The sequence below is a fragment of the Sciurus carolinensis genome, unplaced genomic scaffold, assembly GCF_902686445.1.
Source record: "Sciurus carolinensis unplaced genomic scaffold, mSciCar1.2, whole genome shotgun sequence".
Lineage (NCBI taxonomy): Eukaryota > Metazoa > Chordata > Mammalia > Rodentia > Sciuridae > Sciurus > Sciurus carolinensis.
The window spans coordinates 562537-572952 of record NW_025920134.1 but is presented as its reverse complement, the minus strand read 5'-3'; positions in this window follow the sequence as shown (position 1 = coordinate 572952).

Below are 10416 nucleotides of genomic sequence, written 5' to 3'. Positions count from 1 at the left end.
AATGACTAACATCCAAAATAAAGATAGAATTTTAAAGACTTTGAGAGAAAAGCATCAAATTACATGTAGGGGGAAACCAACATGGATATCAGCAGATTTCTCAACCCAGACCCTAAAAGCTAGAAGGGTTGGAAACAACAGATTTCAAGCTCTTAAAGAGCATGGTTGTCAAGCAAGACTCTTACATCCAGCAAAACTAACTTTCAGATTTGAAGACAAAATAAAATCCTTCCATGATAAACACAAGTTAAAGTATTTACAAATAGAGAGCCTGCACTACAGAACATTCTCAGCAAGATATTTCATGAGGAGGAAATGGAAAACAACAATGTAGTTCAGCAAAGGGAAGAACTACCCTAAAGGAAAATTCAATCAAAGGAGAAACCAAGTCAAGTTAAAAACCAAAAATAAGTCACGATGACTGGGAATACAAATCATACCTCAATAATAACCCTAAATGTTAATGACCTAAACTCATCAATAAATTTTTTCTGTTTCAAAATGGTTATGATTTGGTCAATCAACATGTTAGGTTAGGAAGGTTAGCCCTTTGTGGTATAAGCTGCAAATATCTCCCTTAGTTGTCTTTTTTAAATGTTTTTTTTATGATGCTTCTTTCCATAAAAATTGATTTTTATGTAACACAATGTAACATTGAAATAATTTATGACTTGGGGATTTTGACTCATGCAAGCTTAGACAATTCTTGCTAACTACAGTTATGTATAGAAAAAATTTAGTTTTCTTATTATTTAAAGGTTGTGTTATTTGAAAGATATCTTGTATATCTGGAATTTATCATAGCATGTCGTAAGGCAGGGATATTACTTTATTTATCCCTATAACATTTATTGAATACTTCTTTTCCCCCATGATTTGAGATAATGTCCTTTTTATATATTCAATTTCTATGTGTATCTGAGTGTACTTAATTCAGGGCATTCTGTTTTGCTAATAGATCAGTTTGATACTTTTAAATTATTTAAGCTTTTAAAAAATGCCTTAATGTGTTTTAGTATAGGTCCCATTTCTATGTTTTGTTTTTTGTTTTTCTGTTTTAATAAATCTAGCATCAGGTGATGTAGCTTAAAACTGTGAAGCTTTCATTTAGGTTTTGTTAAATTTACAATTTAATTTACAAAATAATATGGTCCTTCTATTTGTAGAAAGGCTATATTTTTGGCTTCAGTGGTGTTTTAATTTTAATACTTAATAGGTCTCACATTTTTATTGACAAACATTAATATATTTTTTATTACTGTTATATATGAAAGCTTTTCTTCTATTAAATCTTCCTAAATATTGTTTGAATGTTTGTAAACTACTGATTTTTGTAAGTTGATTTTGTTCTTGGTAATCTAATTGAGGTATCTTACAGTTTACAGTAGCTGTTAATAAAATATTGTGAATCTTCAAAAGAAAAAAGAATTATAGTTGCACATAAATCAGCTACCAGAATATTTAGTGCAGTACATTTATATAATAATAAATTGGAAACCCAAGGAGACCAATAAGTGACTGGCCCAATATTATTATAATACTACTACATAGTGCTTTACTGTGGAATCATTAAACTTATATAGTGTTACAATAGAAAATACAAAAAAGTGATATATTGTTCAAAGGGAAAATCGAGCTAAAATACTGTAATAGTGTGAGTCTATCTATGTAAAAGAGAAAAATTGCATGCATTTGTATGCATTTCTGTGTGTAACTTGTAAATTGAATAAAGATGACATATTTGGGGGAAAAGAGGGGGACCTAGCCTTGCTCATGTTAATAATGCTCTCAATATTGTCTTCTTCACAATAAGTGCTCTTAATGTATACTTTGAAGATAATTCACATTGCTGGTCCTCTGCCTTGGACATGCACTTCCCCTTAAAGAACAACTGCCAAAGATTTATGTAAAATACTGAGTTCCATCAGACCTATTATGGTGGGAACCTGCACATTTGATTACTTGGGAGAGGGGATATTCTGCTGTTCTTACTCCTACAGGTCCTGTCTGGATTCCTGCCAGATGTGTGAGACTTGATAATCTTCATGAGTTGGCATGAAGGACTAAACATCCTGATTCCCAAATTGCATTTGACCCTAGATGAAGAGGATACTGATTCAAAGGAGGAACCTCTGAGAAGAACAAGAGGCCCAAGAAACCCTCTGTCTTCTAACCATCTAGTGACTTGGAGGAGTATAACAAATTTAACACCATCTGCTCAACAAATGCTAGTCCAGATGGGATAAGAATGTACTCCAGAAAAATTGGTTATAACTCTGTTTGCCAAAATTAGCCAAATTCTATAACTATGCTGGCTATTATTGTGTTATTTCTCTGTTATTGTATCCCTGTTGGTGGTGTCTCCATACTTAGCAGAAATTGTTAATAATTCTGAAATTTGTATCATCAAACTATTCTTGATAACAGACTGCTATTGATTATTTGCTGTTTTTGTGCATTATATAGGATGCCAAGATTTTAACAATATGTCTTGTTTTAATTTAACTGATAATAATAACCACATTCAAATGGAATTGGATCATCTTAAAGACATTGTAAAAAAGTGTAAAAACACAAAGGAGATTGCAATTTATTTGGTTGGTTAACCTCATGGCTGCCAAATATTATATGGATAAAAATCTTTTCAGTGGATAATGTTTATTGATACATACTTTACTATGCTGTGCTTGTATTTGCCAATGTTTGCTTTGCTTTCTCCCTCCACCTTCCTTAAGGAGAAGACAAGTCATGACTATTCAGAAGGCCTTAAAAAACAAAAAAGCAGAGTTGTAGGAATTTCAGGTAAGTCAATATACAGAGGAGCAAAAGTCCTTTGAGTTTAACAATCTCCTCAGGACAAAAGGCAATCTATTTGAATGGCTTTTAAAAAGTTCTGCAAATCTTCTGTCCTTTAGGTCTGGAGATATTATCTTATTACAATAACCTTTGGTACTAGTGGACTCTAAAAAGCAAGAAAGTTATGTGACCTGCACATGGGCAAAACTAAATGTACTATGTAACCTAGGTAAATTGATATGACCCTGGAATGGAAAAATAAAATAAAAAACTGGACTGGCTTTTCCACGAGAGCCACTTCTTGCTCTTTGCCATCCTGAGTGCTTGACTCTTTATTAGTTCTCCCCTTAACCCTTATAGTTGGACCCCAATTAACCTTTACAGAAATTCTGAAAAGAAACAAACAAATAGAGATATCTTTGAAATGAGGAAAGCAATAAAAAAAATAAACTCAATGGAAAGCATCACCAACAGACTTAATGACTTGCAAGAAAGAACTTTAAAAAACAAAGACAAAATATTTAATCTTGAAAATAAATTTAACCAAACAAGAAGGTAAAAAATCATGAATGGAATATCCTCAATATGGAATACCATGAAAACACCAAATTTAAAAATTATTGGGATTGAGGAAGGTACAGAGATGCAACCCAAAGGAATGAATAACCTTTTCAATGAAACAATATCCAAAATTACCCAAACCTAAAGACTGAAATGGAAAATCAAATACAAGAGGCATACAAAATACTAAATGTACAAAATTGCAACAGATCCACACCAAGGCATATTATAATAAAAATGCTTAGCATTCAAATAAAGATAGAATTTTAAAGGTTGCAAGAGAAAAGAATTAGATTACATATAGGGGGAAACCAATACAGATATCATCAGATTTCTCACCCCAGACCCTAAGTGCTATAAGGGCCTGGAAGAGCTTTTTTTTAAGCTCTTAAAAAATATGGTTGGCAACAAAGAATCTTATACCCAGCAACATTAACTTTCATACTTGAGAATTAAATAAAATTATTCCATGATTATCAAGTGTTAAAATAATTTGCAAGTAGAAAACCTGTGCTATAGAACATTCTTAGAAAAATATTCCATGAGAAGGAAATGAAAACAACAATTTAAGTCATCAAAGGGAGGAAGTACCCTAAATGTAAAGCCAAAAAAAAAAAAAAGGAAAACCAAGCCACAGTAAAAACTAAAAATAAGCCAAAATTACCAAAAATACAAATCTTATTTCAATAATAACCCTGAATGTTAATGGCCTAAGCTTATCAATCAATAGGTATAGACTGGCATATTGGGTTAAAAAGAAAGACCCAACAATATGCTGCCTTCAAGAGACTCATAGAAAAATACATCCACATACCAAAGATGAAAGGATGGGAAAAACATACCATGCACATGAACTCAGGAAAAAGTGGGGGTTACTCAGGTAAAATGGACTTCAAGTCAAAGTTAGTCGGAAGGGATGACGAGGAACATTTCTTATTGCTGAAGGGAACTGACATTCAGGAAGTCATACAAATTGTAAATATTTATGTTCCAAATAGCAGCACATCTATGTACATCCAAGAAATGCTTCTCAATTCCAGGAACCAAATAGAACACAGCACAATAATTCTTGGTGACTTTCAACACACTGCTGTCACCACTAGATAGATATTACAAACAAAAACTGAACAAAGAAACCATCCAATTTGATAACACAATGAATAACATAACCTAACACACATATATAGAATATTTCATCCATCAATGAGCAAATACATTTTATCCTCAGAAACACATTGATCCTTCTCTAAAATAGAACATATATTATGCCACAAAGCAGTCCTTAGTAAATCCCCAAAATAGAAATACTACCTTGTGTTCCATCAGATCATAATGGGATGAAATTAGAAATCGATGACAAAATAAAAAAAAAAAAACAGAAAATACCCCAATACCTGGAGACTAAATAATATGCTACTTAATGTAGCATGGATAGTAGAAAATATAAGGGAGGGGATAAAAAATATTAGGAGTAAATGAGAATGACAATACAACATATCAAATTCTCTGTGACACTATGAAAGCAGTACTGAGTAAAATCCATTGCATGCAGTGCATTAAAGGAAAGAATAAAAAGTCAATAACTAAATGACCTAATACTACATCTCAAAACACTAGAAAAAGAAGAGAAGAATAACACCAAAAGTAGAAGAAAGGAAATAATTAAAATCAGAGCTGAAATCAAGAAATTGAAACTAAAGAAACAATTCAAAAGTTTGACAACAAAAGTTGGTTCTTTGAAAAAGTAAACAAAATAGATAAACACTTAGCCACAGTAATGAAGAGAAGGAGTTAGAATATTTAAATTACAAAATTTGTGATAAAAAAAGTCACAACAAACACCATTGAAATATATAACATAATTAGAAGCTACTTTGAAAATCTATACTCCAACAAAATAGAAAATTTCAAAGACATCAAAACATTTCTAAAGACATATGATCCTCACATATTGAATCAAGAGGACATACACAATTTAAACACATCAATTTTAAGTGATGAAATAGAAGAAGCCATCAAAAAGCTTACAAATAAAGAAAAGACTGGAATCAGATTCTCAGCTGAGTTCTACAAGACCTTCAAAGAAGAACTTATACCACTACTCCTCAAAGTTTTCCAATAAATATGGAGGAAACTTCCAAATTAATTCTATGAAGTCATTACCACACTATCATCAAAACTAGAAAAACACACATCAAGGAAAGAAAACTTTAGAGCAACATCACTGGTGAACATAGATACAAAAATTCTTAACTATATTCTGGAAAATCACATAAAAAACTTATTAAGAAGATAGTGCACCACAATCAAGTTGGGTTCATCCCAGGGATGAAAGGTCGTTTCAACATCTGGAAATCAATAAATGTAATTCACCACATCATAGACTTAAGCTGGTGAATCATATGATTATTTCAAATGGTGTGGAAAAAAACATTCAATAAAATACAACACCTTTATGTTTAAGACACTAGGAAAAATAGAATAGCAGGAACATTCCTCAACATTGTAAATGTTATCTATGCTAAACCCACAGACAACATCATTCTTAATGGAGAAAAACTGAAAGCATTCCCTTTAAAACCTGGAAAAATACTTGGATGCCCTTTTTTGCCAATTCTATTCAACATCATCCTTGAAATACTAGCCAGAGCAATTAGGCAGATGAAAGAAATTAAAGGGATACAAATAGGAAAATAACTCAAGCTATAACTACTTGCTGGCTACATGATGCTATATTTATAGGATCCATAAAACTGCACCAGAAGACTTCTAGAACTAGAATTTCTGAATTCATTAATGAATTCAGCAAAATAGTAGGATATAAAATCACCACACATAAATCTAATACATTTCTATTCATAAGTGATGAATCTTCTGAAAGTGAAATTAGGAAAACTACTCCATTCACAACAATCTAAAAAAAAATTTGGTAATCAATCTAACAAAGAGGTGAGAGATATCTACAATGAAAACTACAGAACCCTAAAGAAAGAAATTTTAAAAAGCCTTAGAAAGATACCCCATATTCTTGCATAGGCAGAATTATTATTGTCAAACTGGTCATACTTCCAAAGGCACTATGTATATTTAACACAATTTCAATTAAAATATCAATGATATTCATCATAGAAACAGTGAAAGTCATCATTAAATTTATCTAGAAGCTTAAAAGACCAAGAATAGGCAAGGCAATCCTGGGTAGGAAGAGTAATGCAGGAGGTATCACAATACCAGATATTAAACTCTACTATTTAGCAATAGTAACAAAAACTAAGTGGTATTGGCACCAAAATATATATGTACACTAAAGGTACAGAATAGAAGACACAGAGATAAACCCACATAAGTACAGTTAACTCATACTAGATAAAGGTGCCAAAAACTTGCAAAGAAAAAAAGATAACCTCTTCAACAAATGGTGCTGGGAAAATTGAAATCCATATGTGGTAAAATGAAATTACATCTCCATCTCTCCCCCTGCACAAAACTCAACTTGAAATGGATCAAGGATAAATTGTCTTGTTGGTTTAGGACCAGACTTTTTAGAAAGGCTCCCAGAGCACAAGAAATAAAAGCAAGAATCAAAAATGGGGTAGATTCAAACTAAGAAGTTTTTTTTCTCAATGAAGAAAACAAATCATAATGCGAAAAAAGAGCTTACAGAGTGGGAGAAAATTTTTTCTGCATGCACTTCAAATGGAGCGCTAATTTCCCAAATGTATAAAAAACTTACAAAACTTTACACTAAAACAACCCAATGAATAAATGGGCTAAGGAACGGGGCAGACACTTTACAGAAGATATAGAGGTGATGCACAAGAATATGAAAAGGTACATCTCATCTCTAGTAATTAGAGAAATGAAATTAAAAGCTACCCTAAGGTTTTATCTAACTCCAATTAGAATGGTGATTATCAGAAACACAAGCAATAATAAATGTTGGTGTGGATATGGAAAAAAGTTCATTCATACATTGCTGGTAGGATAGAAAATTGGTGCAGCCACTCCAGGAAAGCGGTATGGAGATTCCTCAAAAAATTTGAAATGAACCTGTCATGTGACCCAGCTATCCCACTGCTCAGTTTATACCCAAAGGACTTAAAATCAGCATACTATAGTGACACACTCACATCAATATTTATAGCTGCTCAGTTCACAATAGCTAGATTGTGTAACCAATGTAGATTCTCTTCAATTGATGAATGGATAATGAAACTGTGTTATATATACACAATGAAATACTACTCAGTCATAAAGAAGAATAAAATTATGACATTTACTGGTAAATGGTTGGAGTTGGAGGATAAAATGCTAAATGAAATATGCCAATCCCCAAAAACCAATGACTGATTGTCTTATCTGATAAGTGGATGATGAGACATTAAAGGGGGCCATGGGAATAAGTGAATAATGGAGGCACTTTGAATTGTGTAGAGGAAAATGGGGTGGGAAAGGTGGGGAAAGAGAGATAGTGGACTGAGACAGACATTATTACCCTATGTTCATGAATGATACACAATTGGTGTGAGTCTACATTGTGTACAACCATAGAAACCATAGTTATACCCCATTTGTGTACAATGAATCAAAATTCAGTCTTTAAAAATAATATATATAACATTAAAGTATATATATATATGTGTATATATATATATATATATATATATATACACATTAAAGATATTGTCTTGTCAGGGTATATTTGCCAATATTGATGTATCAATTTTGGTTGATCAATGTATTTTCATTCATATCAACCCACAGGGATAAATTCATCATTGACTACCATTGGGGTTGATTTTTTGATATCAATTCTTTGGTGTATATTTATCAATATTCATTCATTGGTGTAGATATTTTCAGACTGATCAAACTGAACAGATTCCACAATATCCACTCAAATGGTTTGAATCATTGACATCAACTCAACTTGTTAAATTTGTTGAAATTGATTCATCAGTCTAGATTTGGCTATACTGACACATTGTGGCTGAATCATTTATATCTACCCATTGGTGTAGATTTGGAATGTTTTTCCATATGTGGAGATTATTGATATCAACAAGAAGGTGTAGATTCATTGAAATCAACTCTGGCTTAGATTAGTCAATAAAGTCTCAATGAGGTAGATTCATCAATATTAACCTGTTATTCTTGATTTATCAATAGTGACTTGACAGGGTATATTTATCAATATCTACTCATTGGTGTAGATTCATTGACATCTACTCATTGGCATGGATTTGTAGATAGCAACCATAAGGGGTACATTTGTTAATATCAACCCATTAGTGTAAACTCATAAATATCTACTAGCTTGTGTAGATTCATTGATATTGACCTCTCAGGGTAGATTTTTCAGTATCTACTCTTCAGTGTAGATTCAATGATATTGACCAATTGGGGAAGATTTGTCAATATTGGCCTGTCATGAGAGATTTGATGATAGTGTAGATTATTTAACATTGACCCATTGGTCAAGATTCATTAATATTTACTTGAAGTTGCAGATTCATCAATGTCACCTTAAAGCTGCAGATTCATCAATATCTACCTGTCAGTACACATTCATCAACATTGAATCAAAAGGTTTAGATTCATCAACATTGAACAATTGGTGAAGAAACATCTATGTGGACTCTTCAGCATAGATTTGTTGATACTGACCCATAGGCATACATTCATCAATATCAACTCATTGGTGTAGATTTGTTGATATTGACTTGGTGTATATTGTTCAATATTGATTTGCTGATATCAACTCTTCAAAGGAGATACGTTGATACTGACTTAATGAAAAGGTTTGTCAATATCTATTAACCTGTGATTTGTCAGAATTGGACTACCAGTGAAGATTCATGGATTATGACTCATCAGGTTAGATTTATTAATATCTACTTACTGGTATATATTTGTTGATATCAACACATTAAGGTAGATTCATCAATATTGACTATGGATTTATTTGTTGATATTGACATATTGATGTAGATTCATTGATATTGATTCTGGGGTATATTTGGTGATATCAACTCAGTGGGAAGATTTGTTGATATTGATGGGTTGATATTGATTCATCAATGTAGATTTGTCAATATTTACTCAAAAAAGTACATTCATTAATATTGACTCACCATGATAGATTCTTGGTATCCACAATTCTGTATAGTTTTGTAGACATCAACCCATTGGGGTAGATTCATCATTATCAACCAGTCATGGTTGATTCTCTGATATCAACTAAACTGGGTAGATCCATCAATATTGATTTGTTGAAATCAATTTGATGTAGATTCATCAATATTTACTAGTCCATGTATTGGTTGATATTTATGTGTCTGGGTAGATTTATTGATATTGACTCTTTGTGAAGATTTGTAGATATCGACTTAGAGGGGTAAGTCCATCAATATTGATTTATCAGTATGAATTTGACAATGCAGATTCATTGATATAGACCTATTGGGGTATATTTTTTGATATCTACTCTTCTGGGTATATTCATCAATATCTATCCTTCTCATTAGAGCAGATTTCTTTATATCAACTTGTCAGGGTAGATTTGTCAATATCAACCCATCAGAATATATCCATCAATATCAGAGGTTTGATGTAGATTCATTGATATCAATACTTTGGTGTGGATTCATTGATATCAACTCATCAGGGCAGATTCATCAATATCAACCTATGTAGATTTGATGATAAAGACTTGGTTGATTTGTCAATAATGACTCATTGGTGGAGATTTGTAGATATCAACTTGTAGGAGTAGATTTATCAATATCAATTTAATGATATAGATTCATCAATGTAGATTCATTGATATTGATCCATTTGGCTATGTTTGTTGATATCTACTCTTCTGGGTATATTTGTCAGTATCTACCTGTTGATGTAGATTCATCAATATAGACTTCATTGGAGTGGATTCATCCATATCAACCCATTGTATAGATTCATCAATTTGAACTATTTTGGGTACATTCATTGACATCAACCCTTCATTGTAGATTCATCGAAAACAACACATCAGTGTAGATGCATTGATATTGATTA